The sequence below is a fragment of the Ceratina calcarata genome, unplaced genomic scaffold (genome assembly GCF_001652005.2).
Source record: "Ceratina calcarata isolate Rehan_Ccalc_2016 unplaced genomic scaffold, ASM165200v1 scaffold569.2, whole genome shotgun sequence".
Classification (NCBI taxonomy): Eukaryota; Metazoa; Arthropoda; class Insecta; order Hymenoptera; family Apidae; genus Ceratina; species Ceratina calcarata.
This window is the reverse complement of record NW_017176894.1, coordinates 541,433-553,800: the sequence shown is the minus strand read 5'-3', so window position 1 is coordinate 553,800 and position 12,368 is coordinate 541,433. Positions and strand designations below refer to the sequence as shown.

General features: G+C 48.5%; 1 protein-coding gene across 2 annotated transcripts in view; it reads right to left on the bottom strand.

Moving 5' to 3' along the window:
* The window catches only part of LOC108629505 (uncharacterized), an 86,403-nt gene that overhangs the window by 32,159 nt on the left and 41,876 nt on the right, over positions 1-12,368 (bottom strand). The window contains exon 3 of one of the 2 annotated variants that reach the window (XM_018032230.2): positions 2,527-2,657. The exons of the other annotated variant lie outside the window; for it this stretch is intronic. The gene's annotated coding sequence lies outside the window, so the exon portion shown is untranslated. The remainder of the gene's footprint in view (positions 1-2,526; positions 2,658-12,368) is intronic. 2 annotated transcript variants of the gene reach the window in all.

Below are 12,368 nucleotides of genomic sequence, written 5' to 3'. Positions count from 1 at the left end.
CCCTCGCGACGCCGCGCCGCGCCGTTTTCGTTCGATACCGAGGCGCGTGCGACTGTATACGCTCGCTGCGAATAATGCGGAGATCGTAAACTAATCCCCTGAGTGGGGGTCGACCGACATTGCCACCGAGTCATTCTCCTTTCCACGTTATATCTCATCCGAACTTTTACTGTTAATGCATCTTCAACGTGCGAAAGAAATTGTTCCAAGTACGAAAATACGTCGTACTTTTTCCTGAGACTGTACGATAGAAAGTTTGCTACGCGATGATCACCCTTGGCTACCAACCCTCATCGATGCGTCGGGCGATAGGGATGGGCCGCATATGTACCGGAGAAGAATAATTATTACTACGAATAACTCAGTCCCCCTCGTTGAAGAAAATATCGGGAAGCCGGAGCGGAATGGCATAATAGCTATCCTGTGGTTCTTCCTTTCGACGCCTCCCCTGGCAAGCCTTTAAGCTCCCGGTTATGGCAGATACGATTCTGACGGGTATATAACGAGATCGAAGAACGGGAGAAGTCGCGACGAGGGTTTAACACACTCGGACGTGGTTAACCGGGTCCCCGGAACGAACTCCGGTAACGAATTTGTTAGGTGCAAATTACATGCTCGACCGGTACCGTTCAATTTGCACCGGGACCGCTTTTCCTACAAGGCGGCGACGGCAGCGGCGGCGGCGGCGGCAACCAGTTTCAGGAGGGAATAGTTATTACCCGTAGCTTTCTCCGTTCTCTAGGTCCCATCGTACAGTTTCGCTTCCCGTATACGTGGCCTACATGGACGCCCGAGCTCGCTTTCCGGTGAAAAGCTCAAGGCACACGGCCATTCAAAAGCGTATTGCAAAAATTCCGTCGACAGAGGGTGAACCGGCGCTCCTCTCTTCCGATGCATAGACAAATCTCGTTTGGCGAAGTGACTCGAAAACGTAATTTCGACGAGCAAGCTGACAGAACGGGGTAGGAGTGAAAAAACCAGCCCCCGGAATACCGGTAGTCGACTCTGATATCCGCCCTCTCTCTCTCTCTCTCTGTCCCTCTCCCTCTTCTACCACGAGTTTTTCGCCGCTTCCCTAACTCCGCGTCGTTATTGGCTGCTTACCATCCACTCCCCGACACGCGTCCCCTGTTTTCCCGATAAATTTGGCCACCCTCGCACCTGCGCCAAGCAATCGCCCGACTGTTATTTTTTCTAATCGCTCGCATCCTCTATCCATTTTCGAATCGTTTCGATGATCGTCGCCCATCGAGAACTCCCGCAAGTATTTCAAATTCTGATACATTTCGCGACGGGCCCTGAGACTTACAAACGAGGGTGTATACGGAAATTGACAAACTTATTCGCGTTCCCTAATAAAGCGAGTGGCATCGCGTTTCCCGGGACGAACAATCGCTTTAAATTCATTTGCATCCTCCCCTCCGCGTGGTGAAAAAACAGGGTGAGACGAGTAAGAAGAGCGGCACGAAAGAGAGTTATGAATAAAGCATTTAATTATATTTTTTAGGAGCGTTCTCCTTTGTGCGACCGAGCGTAACCCTTTATCCGCAGGATTCGTTAAGTTAAGTGGTCTCGGCAGCTGCCCCCCTCAACCCAAACTCCACCCCCTCCTATCCTAAGCAAAAGCGCCGAAAAAGGTGGGACGGGGGCTGCACACACAGCCAGCTATAATTTGGCCCGCACTTGCTTATTTACTACGGCCATTATCGTAGTAACGCAATTTGCATGCTTTCGCGAATTTTCGTCGCTTTCGGTTGTTCTCGATGGTGAAACCTCGAGAGATTGCAGCGGAGGAATGAGAAAAACAGGAGTAAACGCGTTGCATTCGTCTGATCTATACACGCTCGAGTACTCTTAATACCTTATCCTTGGAATGTAAACGCGTTTGAGAAGCGTTCGAGTTCGGGCGGAACGATTTACAATTTACAAGCGAGAGGCTGTGATCGTACGCTCTCTCTCTCTCTCTCTCTCTCTCTCTCTATCTATCTATCTATCTCTCTATCTCACTCTTAATAATTCCTCGAGAGAGGAAGAGACGGAGGCAGCGACGCGTCGGCATATTTTTCTCGCGCTCGTTATTTCGCACGGGTTAGCGTAGAAATAGAAGAATTCGTGGAGAATATTTCACCGTCGAATAACGGAGGCCGCGCCTAGCGTTTCCTCCAGGAAAGAGTTAACGAGCGACGAAGACGGGAGACGCGCTCCGGACCGGTGCGAATGGGGTAAAGCGCCGGTCAAAAGTACCGGCCGGAAGCGTGAAATATTATTAAGGAAATAAAGTCGAGGAGCGAAACGCAAGCATCAAAAAGAGTACTTTGGTCGAGCGAAGAAAAATTCAACGTCCACTCGCGGTGTTTTCCTCGAGGAATCCTTTGGTTTTGTTCTCGTTGAACGGCGGGCTTAAACTTTTGAGAGGCAGCGTACGAACGAAGGGAGATAAAAAGAATCGGGCGAGACGTAAAACAAAGGGGAAAGGGAATCGCGCGGTCGTGTGTGTACCTACGTATTACACGTACGTGTACCTACTTGTTTTTTGGAACGGTCGGCGTTGCTTATTGCGGTTGTCTGGTATTTAGCGGCGGCCTAATAATAGGAGGCCGTTTTCGTGGAAGGAACCGATGGCAAGTCGTTGCTTCAAATTATTTCGCGCCTCGGACCTGCAACAAGCCGCACAAGACAAAATTAATGCGGCAATAATCGTTCCAAGCATGCCCGTAATTCGCTAAGACTGCCCCTCCCGTGGGACCCGTTTAATTCTACAATAATTGTTGTACGAGCCCGACCGATCACCGCAATTATTACTACGCGCCCACGCGCTCCTTCGTCCCGTTCCCAGATCGGTCTTGCACGCGCACGAATAATTCACGTGAATTTTTGCCATATCTAGATGAGCGCAAATGAAATTCGTCCGGCGTTAATGGACAGGGCCTCGTCCCTCGTATGAATTTCAGATAAAAGTTTAATCGGCGGGACAATTATCTGAATTCCTGGAGATGGATGGACTTCCGTTCTCTGGGGATGCGCGGTGACTCCTCTTACGGCTACGGCAATAATGGCCCCCGATGCAATGTATGTAATTGGACGCACTCCGCCGGATATAATTCATCCCTGTCCGAACTACTCGTGCTATTTACCGCTAATTCTATTAATCACTGCGGTTCTTCCTCGTTACGAGCAAAAATATCTATTTCCCACGCGGTTAAAAAGTCTGTAGAATTAATTGTAAACCGGCGCGTGCACGGCTGCGAAAATATTTGTAAATCGAAGGCGAAATCAGTGCCTAATTAAGCAAATTGGACGAGGGCCACGGCTCCTATTTACCGAGCGCCCTTGCCCGCAAACGCGTTCTCCAAACACGAAACACGGACAATAGGAGAATGCGTCGATCCGATTCCGCGTCTACCAGTGGCAGCTGCGGTTAATTTCGATCGACCGGACGGTTCAACTAATTAAAACAATCTCCGCGCATCAACCGCGAGTTCCCGATATTAGTCCACTAAAATAAAAATCTAAAATCCCGCATTTTTTGATAGTCGTCGAGTGTTCGAAACTCTCTTCGAGTAGCGGCGTTTTCCCTGTAATTAAGTCGATTCCCGGACCGAAGAGACGCGCAATTACCGGACCGTAAAAAAGAAAACTAACTGTTAACGCCATCAAATTTTAATCGTAGAAGGGAATCGCTATACCCTCGGGTCCCTAGGCGAACCTCGATAAACTATACCTACGATGCTAGACGCTCGGGTATTGGATAGATCTCAGCATCCTTGGCGTACACGATCGACGAATCGTTGTTGGATTCGCGCGGAAACGTTCCCTCTCCCAATTTGCTCAAGGAGGATAAACGGTACTCCAGCCGCGGTTAATCCGCGGTCCTTGCTCGTTATTCGAATAAAATTTCCCGAACTCCACTAGACAGCCACCGACACGCGATGCTCCGTCTAACGAAATCCCACCCCCGCCCCGCGGCCTCGATTCGATTTAATCCTCGTTGGCAAAACCGCGCCGCGCTACCTGCTAAAAGCCGTAACCCTCCTCGGTCTCGCGTCTATCCGAATCGATCGTCCCGATTAAAATGATTCGCGGAAACGAACCGAGGGGAAGGTCTTGGATCCGGGGAGAGAAACGATTCACCGCCGCCGTGGCATCTCGTCGAGGCGAGATAAAGTTCGATGCGGGATACGACGATGGGGATGTCCGAAAGAGGAGGAAAGATGCAGGTATCGGGGCAGAGTCCCGCGGAAGTTTATCTCGATCCATCGAGGTCGCGTTACACGTTCGCCGCTGCGAAGCGTTTCGTCAAAGTCGTGCCTCGGCCGTTCCTCCGTCGACCGTGATCGCGCACGGATTTCGTTACCCCCATTTTTCTTCTCGTCCCTATTTTGTTCGAATACGACGGTCGGGAAACGAAATTTAAGGCCCTGATCGAAAAAGCCGATTGAATACTTTTTCGAATTTCGAGCGTACGCGTATTTCTAGATTCGAAACGTCGACGTACACGGCTCTCGATTGGTCGTTCAGGTTTATGATCGATAAACCGCTGGAGAACGTCGGACGCGTTGTTCAATATTTAAACGCATTGTCTTCACAGCGGCTATGCGACGACATAAATTTCAGACGAGATGAAAGTAAATTCGACGCGACAATTCGATCAGCATTCTCATGCTGATAGTTTAAAAAAGGGAAAAATTGTCGAATGATTTCCTTGAAACAGGTGCCAGCCGTTCGAGAGTAATAAGAGAAACTGCTGTGGCATAGAAAAAAGGTCGAAGCTGCGACTGAATAAAAGTAACGACCCGCTGCTACGTTTCACGGTAACGAAAATTCCAAGTAATACTAGAATCGGTTTAATGAAACCCATGAATATACGGAACGGTTTAATCGAAACGGTCCAGCTTCTATCCCGTTTATAAATATCTGTGCAACAAATTTGATAGTCGAAGCATCCCTCGGCTTGTTATATATCACGAGAAATCGTATCCGAACCGATTTAACCGTTTGCGTTATTGTCTGGTATCCAGGAACGTTATTACGCGAGGAATTGCTGGCTTTCCGCCTCGTTGCGGTTATTAGCAATATTCCTTCGCCTCTATTGGATGCAAACACTGCGTCGCGCCGTATTACAATCCGTAATCAAAGTGAAACAATTCGTTTAGCACACACGATAACGATGATCGTGCGGTTGATCGAATACAGGGAGAAACTGGAGCAAATATTTTCTCGAGTTCGAGAAGAAGGAGGATTCTGGTAAAAAGGAAGGCAAACTGTTCGACGTACGGTCGAGCCAATCGTCGAAACTTTTGTTCGCGACCTCCTCGAGACGAATCCGTGGCTCATTTCCCGCGGACAAACTGATTAAAGGAGCTGCTCCGATAACAACTCGATTCTAACAATCGGCGAGCACGATCGGGTCAAGTGTACCGTCTCTTTCCGAACGGAATCAAGCAACCACTCCACAGTTTCCTTTAACGCTTTGGCGTGCAGAAATCAACGAGTCGTTAACTTTTATCCCGATGCGATTCAAAATGTTGTCATCGTTCCCTTTCCTTTCGACGATGGGAGGCTGAGAGCACGGGCCACGCTCACTCACTCTCTCTCGAGCGTGCAAGCGGAAAGCTTAAATGCGGCATAATGAGTCGAGATTTTCCGGTCGAGATGGTCGCGACAGGCTGTGTTGTTTCACGTGTCTACGAGTACACGGGACGCGTGCACGCGCGAAACAACAAATCCATGCAGTTTAGCAACTACGCTTAACCCATTTTCGTTAATTTAATTAATTGAATTTTCCTTAATCTCCGGAAATTAAGCCAGAAGGGTGCGTGTAGGTTTTCGAAGGTTTCCGAAGAATTGAAAAATTGAATTGCGAGAAAACGGATTCCCTTTAAACCCCGTTCCCTTTCACCGAGCTTCGGCGACCAAATTAAGGTCGACGCGAGAGGGTGGTGTATCTTTTAACAAAATATTCTTATCGCCAAATATCAGATCGGGTGATACTCCCGCCCCGTTATTTATTGTGCACGTCGGTGATAATAAAAAATAAAAATATCGCATAAGGCTGGACCGTAAAAATTGAGTTTGACCCACTTTAAATTTATAATTGAAAAGGATTTGAAATTCTCGAGCGTTGCGGACACTATCGTTGACGCGTAGGCGCCCCTATTTTCATTTAGAAAACTTTGCGTGAATAATTTCCGGTGAGGAAACCGCGTCGAATTTGTTTGAGGAAGAAAGAACGAACGAACGAACGCGAGAGGACGGGGAACGAGGGGGTCTGGCATTGTATCGATTTTTCCATTATTCGTTGACTGATCTAACTCGATGGCTCTCTCCACTCGTTAGTCGAGGCAAGCTTCGCGATTAATTCCAATATTTCACTCGGCATCCTAGCCTCAATTAAAAGCTGTCGTCGCTGTTTTAACTGCGACCCGCTGAAAATCCGCTTCAAGTGTTCCATTACAGTTTCTCTGTGAGGCCGACTCTTATTCGTATGCGTGCGTACGAGCAACGCGGAATCGATCTCTCACCGCGCAGTCGATCCGATGTTTCTACAGAGGAAAATATGCGCCAATCCATGGAACGATGAAATGTCATCGTTTTTAATTCGACGACGCGTTTCAGAGATCCCTTTGATGGTCACGTGACAGAAGCGACGCGCTAATGAAATTCCTGATCGATGACAATCGTCCTATTCACCGTCCGAGAGCTACACGCATATGTAGGCTGTTACGTAACTAACGAGGGTCGGCGCGACGCCTATAATCCTCTATAATTTCTCATAAGACGTATACTCAGTCGGTAGTACGTCGAACTACAATATGTCCTACCGTGTACGATACGTCCAGTTGAAAATACGATGCGATCCATCAGTGATTCTGCTCGATGCACGTTCTACGTTTAAAAATCGTTACAGGAATGCGAAAACGTTTTAATCGAACGATTGCACTGCGTATAATAACGCGTTAATTAAGTTAATCAATTTGGAGAGACAGCCGGAGCGACAGCGTGAAATCTCGTCTCGATTTCATCCGTCGCATCGGTGACGTGTTGGACGGTGGTCGCGGGAAATTTGCCACTGTCAACCGGAAACGCGAGCGGGATTTTCAAATTTTAATCGAATCCGTCTCGGTCGCCGGGTTTGCAGCGCGGCGCGGCTCGATTAAACGCTTTACAACCGGGAGACGGCCGTCAGGGATATTTCATCGGGGCTGGACGCGGTATAAAACGGGGCGAGTTACTTTTGTGGACCTCGCGCTCGATAGCCGCGTTAATTACGACGCGTTGATACGCTGGATAAATAAAATCGTGAAATCCGTTAACGACGATTTCGAGTAATTTCGTAACTCCCCTCGGCCCCGATTTAATTACCGTTTAGCTCCCGGCGAAAACGCGTTGCCGAAGGGTGCCGCGTTTTCGAAACCGATTACGGGAGACCTGTCGGCTTTCCCAATTCGCCCGGATAAAAGAAAATTCAGGTCCACGATCTCCCGTTGGAATAAATACAATTATAATGAAAACTAAAAAGGCTCTCTATTTTCTGCCGTTCTCTCCGCGTAATTGAATATTCGGTGATCCGAGTTAAGTACGACGTGGAAATTTTGCTGTTCGGATAAAGAATGCGTTGGTGAAGGGACTGCTCGTAAACAACGGTTGGAATTCAATCAAAGTTCGAATCTGCTCGTCCGCTGGTACTCGATCGTACCACTACAGGTGACACGGGGAGTACTCGACGCCTACTCTCGTTCCGATATCTACCGCGGCATAGCAATGAAAGCCCTGTTTCGCTTCCTATGCAAAAGACCGCCGCGTACTTTTAAACGCGCCGTAATAATACCTTAGTGGAAGCAATTAAGTGCAAATACAACCGATTGGGACGAGCGCGCGCGCGGATGCATTCGCGAGGGAGGACGGGGGGGATAGGATGGACACGGAGGAAGTGGTTCAGGGGGTAAGAGAGAAGGCGGCGGATAGGGATAGAGCGAGGAAGGCGGATCGGAAATTGCTTCGAGCATGCTCGCTCGCAATAATACCACGCCTGACACTGTGTACGTGCGCCCGCCAATGTAGGTGTGTACAGGGGCGCACCAACACTGTCACGGAGTAAGAACAAAGCCGACGGCAAATGACAGCAGTAATTTTCGCAAACTGTTGTGGGATGCGCGCTCAGGCATTCAAGGCACCGTGGCCGCCGTTCCCGCTCTTCCAAATGACTCTCCTTCCTCTTTTCTTTCTTCGACGCGATCGTCCCTGCGTTTCTCTCTCGCTTTCCGAAGAGGAGCGGAACAAAAATTAGCCGGCTGCTACGAATTTTCAATAAAATTCAGTGACTCAAATTTCATCGATTCCACGAAACTAGTATCATCGACGAATATGTACGAGCGAAAGCTTCCGGTATTCGGCGATACACGCAAGGGGATTCGTTAATTGTTCAGCCGTTCAATGCTCGTATCTCGCCAGCCGATTTATCCGTTCTAAGTAGAACCTCCTCTCCGAGAGCTCCGACTCGATCTTCTTCTCATTCTATTCCAGCCGGCTTTGTTTCCGCGCCTTGTTGTTCAACGTCGTCGCTTCGTTTCTTTTTGCCCCGTCACTTTGCTCTTCTTACTCTCGCCTCTGTTCCTCCGTCCGGCTCGCACGCACGATAGTGTGCGAGAGAGCGAAGGTAGATTTACGGTTCAGAGGGATCGGAATCTGTGGGAAACCGAGCGCCCAATTGACCGTCCGACTGTTACGGCCGCCCTTGATTCTCCACTGATCCCGATTCGAGATCGAGGCGCGAAAACCGCGCGATGAACGTCCGCCTACACCCTCGGTGGTATAAAGGATAAAGGAAAGCCTGGGAAACTTCGCGCAGCCGCGAAGCCTTTGCTTTTGTATTTCCCCTTTTTCAGATTCTACTTGAAACAAGCAAGACAATCCTTACGTTTTATCCAGACGTTGAACGTATTGTAACTTCTAAATTTAATGATACTTTAAACGAGACAACCAGCAGACGAAGATTTTTTACGATCTGCCAATTGAAATATTAAGTCGGAAGTATTTGTCAGACTTTTTGATGGACATTCAGGAGTATGACTCGGTCCCGAGGAGACGCGTTATTGCGCCGACGGTAACGAAATTCGAGGAAGGTCTTAATCCCAGAATCCGCGTAAAAACCGCTGGGGAACGGGCTCGGTAAATATTTAATCCTGTCTTCGCGAGCGCGCTCGATCTATTATTCAGTCGGCCGGCTCCGACAGCTTATGCTGCAATAACTAAATAACGCCGCCGCGTATTGCGCATTCTTCCGTGTAGGACGATCGTTTGAGCGAGGAAAGCCCGGAAACCGCTCGCAGCGTTAAGTCGTATCGACGGGAACGAGCGGATGCGGTCCGCCACGGTATCTTTCGGACGCAGAAGAACCGTGTGCACCTAGATGTGCACTCGCGTGTCGCCGCATACCTGATCGCGTTGGCAATACGCTCGTAGCTCGCCCGGGAATAATGCCCAATTTTACACGAGAGCCAGTATCCGTCTGGTCCTGCCTATACATCCCTCGCTCCTTATACAGGCGAGACGAAATCCGCTTAAAAGTTTGAAAACTAGCTTCGGGCTAACGGAGACGAACAACCTGACCGAACGACGGCGAACGAAGACGGATGCAACTCGAAAGAGACAGCGGATAGGAAGAAAAAGGGAAACCTTATTTACTTTGCGTTATGTAGGGAGACAGGTATACGTATGTATGTATGTATGTACGCTGGTACGAGTATCCAAGTACGTATCCATGGTGGTATGTATGGCTTCATCCATGCGTTAAATTCCTCTGGGGGATTCTCCTCTTCTCGTCGTTCCTCCGTTCTTTCTCCTTTGCCGCGTTCTCTTCGCTGCTATATTATACGGAGTCTACGCTCCCTGCCTCTAATTAGTTTTGTCTCCCCGAAATCGCGGATTTTGACGTATCAATCACCGCGTCCGACTTCCTCGAGAATACCGAGACTATTCCGGACTGTAACGTCGTAGCCGCGGAAGATATTATACGCGTCCAAGTACATTTTTTACGAAGCAATTAATTTTCATATAATGTAATGTATCGTTCAACGTTCTTGCACCGTCTTGAAATATCGTGGTGCCCTCGCGATCTACGTCTCGCTACGTCTCGCGTAGCTACTCGAGGGAACGGGTCAGCACCGCAGGGCAAAGTGTCTATCCGTCTTTCCCGTTTCCCAGGTTTCCTTTTGGTTTTAGCGCAACAACTTTGATAGGGGCAACAGCTCGGGGTATTTCCGTTGTATCGTCGTGAGAGAGAGAGAGAGAGAGAGAGAGAGAGAGAGAGAGAAAGCGAAACGGGAAGAGAGTTTTAATTTCTTGGAGGGGCCCTCGCGGTTTGACGTCCGTCCGTTCTGTCTGTTCCGTTCGTGGAAAACCGAGTAAAGACGAAACACAGATGCAGAGGCACGGAAGTGAAGTTACCGTAACGCGAGCAGTGGTTGCAATTTCGATTTCATCGATGAATTCACAATCCTTGCAATTTCTGCCACGGAATTCGATTCACTCTAAAGTACGAAAAATTACAGCCAAACGAATAGATTGACGTACACGTCATCTGAACTCGTTTGTGATCGTTCAATTAAAAATGATTTCTGTCGGTTATACCAATTCGAAATATTGTCAGATTTTTTTTTGCAAGTACTCCGCAAATGTCCCGAGATTTATGGACGCGTTGGTCGGCGCATTTACCATCCCATCGATACGCGGGGGCGGGCAACCGCGAGTCCCATTACCGGCGCATCAATTAAGCCCGAAAAATATGAACGACGGACAGGAAAACGAAGCGCAAACAACGATAATTATTCTCCGCATTCACGGCAGACGTCCAAGCGTCGCGTGACGCATGGCGGTATTGTTCTCTCTGCCTATGTACTCTCCTCTACGCTGCCGACGGTTCAACAATAAGTCTAGGATGACTAAGGCGAGGAGAATACCTCTTCTCCTTCTATCTTTCCCTCTGTACTTTCACCTGCGTGGATACCTCGTTTGATATTCAACGAGCGGAGAGGCCCGCGAGCGACGCGCGAGGTACCTCACCGCGGGATAATCCGAGGAAAAACGGAGAAAAGGAAATAGATGCAGAATGCGCGCAGGGAATCGGTGAGGGATGACGCATGCCGCATAGAGGAACTCAGAACATGTTCGTTCCAAACAGAAAACGTGAACGAATAGCTAATTCTAGAAGGAATAAAAAGGTTTCCTAATACCAAGAATTGAACTTGTCACGGAGAACGAAGATTAAAGCGTACACAAGAACATCTCGACCGCAAATTTCGTGACTGAATCTACAGGAATGATAAACCTCACGTTTGATGTATAACAATAAAAGAATCCCCTTTTTTACTACGTCGTATTCTTCGAATTGTCTCTTTCCATTTATAAAAATACCTGAAGTTCCTTCGACGAATTCAAGCAACGTCCGGGTAAGTTAGGTTGGATGAGACGTTCATCAGGATTCTAGACTCGACGGGAATGACGTTTCGATTTTCGATCATCATCGGGATAGTTATGTCCGTCCTGTTTTCAGAAGAAGCTTCGGAACGCGCAAACCTGCCTTCTAGGTGGCACGTCGCGGTGTACCTCACCTTTCAAAGAACGTCCCTGGTACTCCCGTTGCTTTTTTTATCTCCCGCATCGGGACATCTTTGTGCGACGCAACGCGTAACCGTTTTGAATGAGCCTGAATCGTGCGTGGGGGACGTTCTTTCTTTTTCTCTTTTAGATGCTTCTGTATGGAAACCGTGGAGTCATATCGTTCACGAGTCACGCGGTTCCGCGTAGACGTCCAGCGATATTGGACCCATTGTTGTCTGGGATCATTTGGTCGATGGACGAAAGAATTCCAATTCTGTCTCGAATAAATTTCTGCCGCCTTTTTTGCTACTTTCCGATGTCACAATCGGTAGGTTCATTAGGGCCCCTATTTAGAAGAAGTAGGCAGGCATACTTTTCGGAGGTAGAAAAAATTATTGACACTGCGATCGGATGATTCGATAATAATTCTGTCCACTTTGGTGGTTCCGGTGTCAGAGGTTAAGAAAGGAAATGCGATGGTTCATCGTCTATAAATTAATTCCCGTAACAAACCGGAGCCAGTTCCTCGAAGAGGAACGTCTCTAGGTTTAGTCAGCAAGAAACGGTTCGGAATGATCGTGATACGGCAAATGTTTGAAATGACTCCTAACAAGGAAAGGATCCAGTCGGCTCGTATATACGCAAACGCGCACGAGGAGCCAGCTTGTCCATATACGCTCTCGCACACGCGCTCGTCGACGTTAAACGAACGGATGGACGGTAGAAACGTGACTACCTTGATTGGACGATGATGCAAAGGTTCGAAAAGG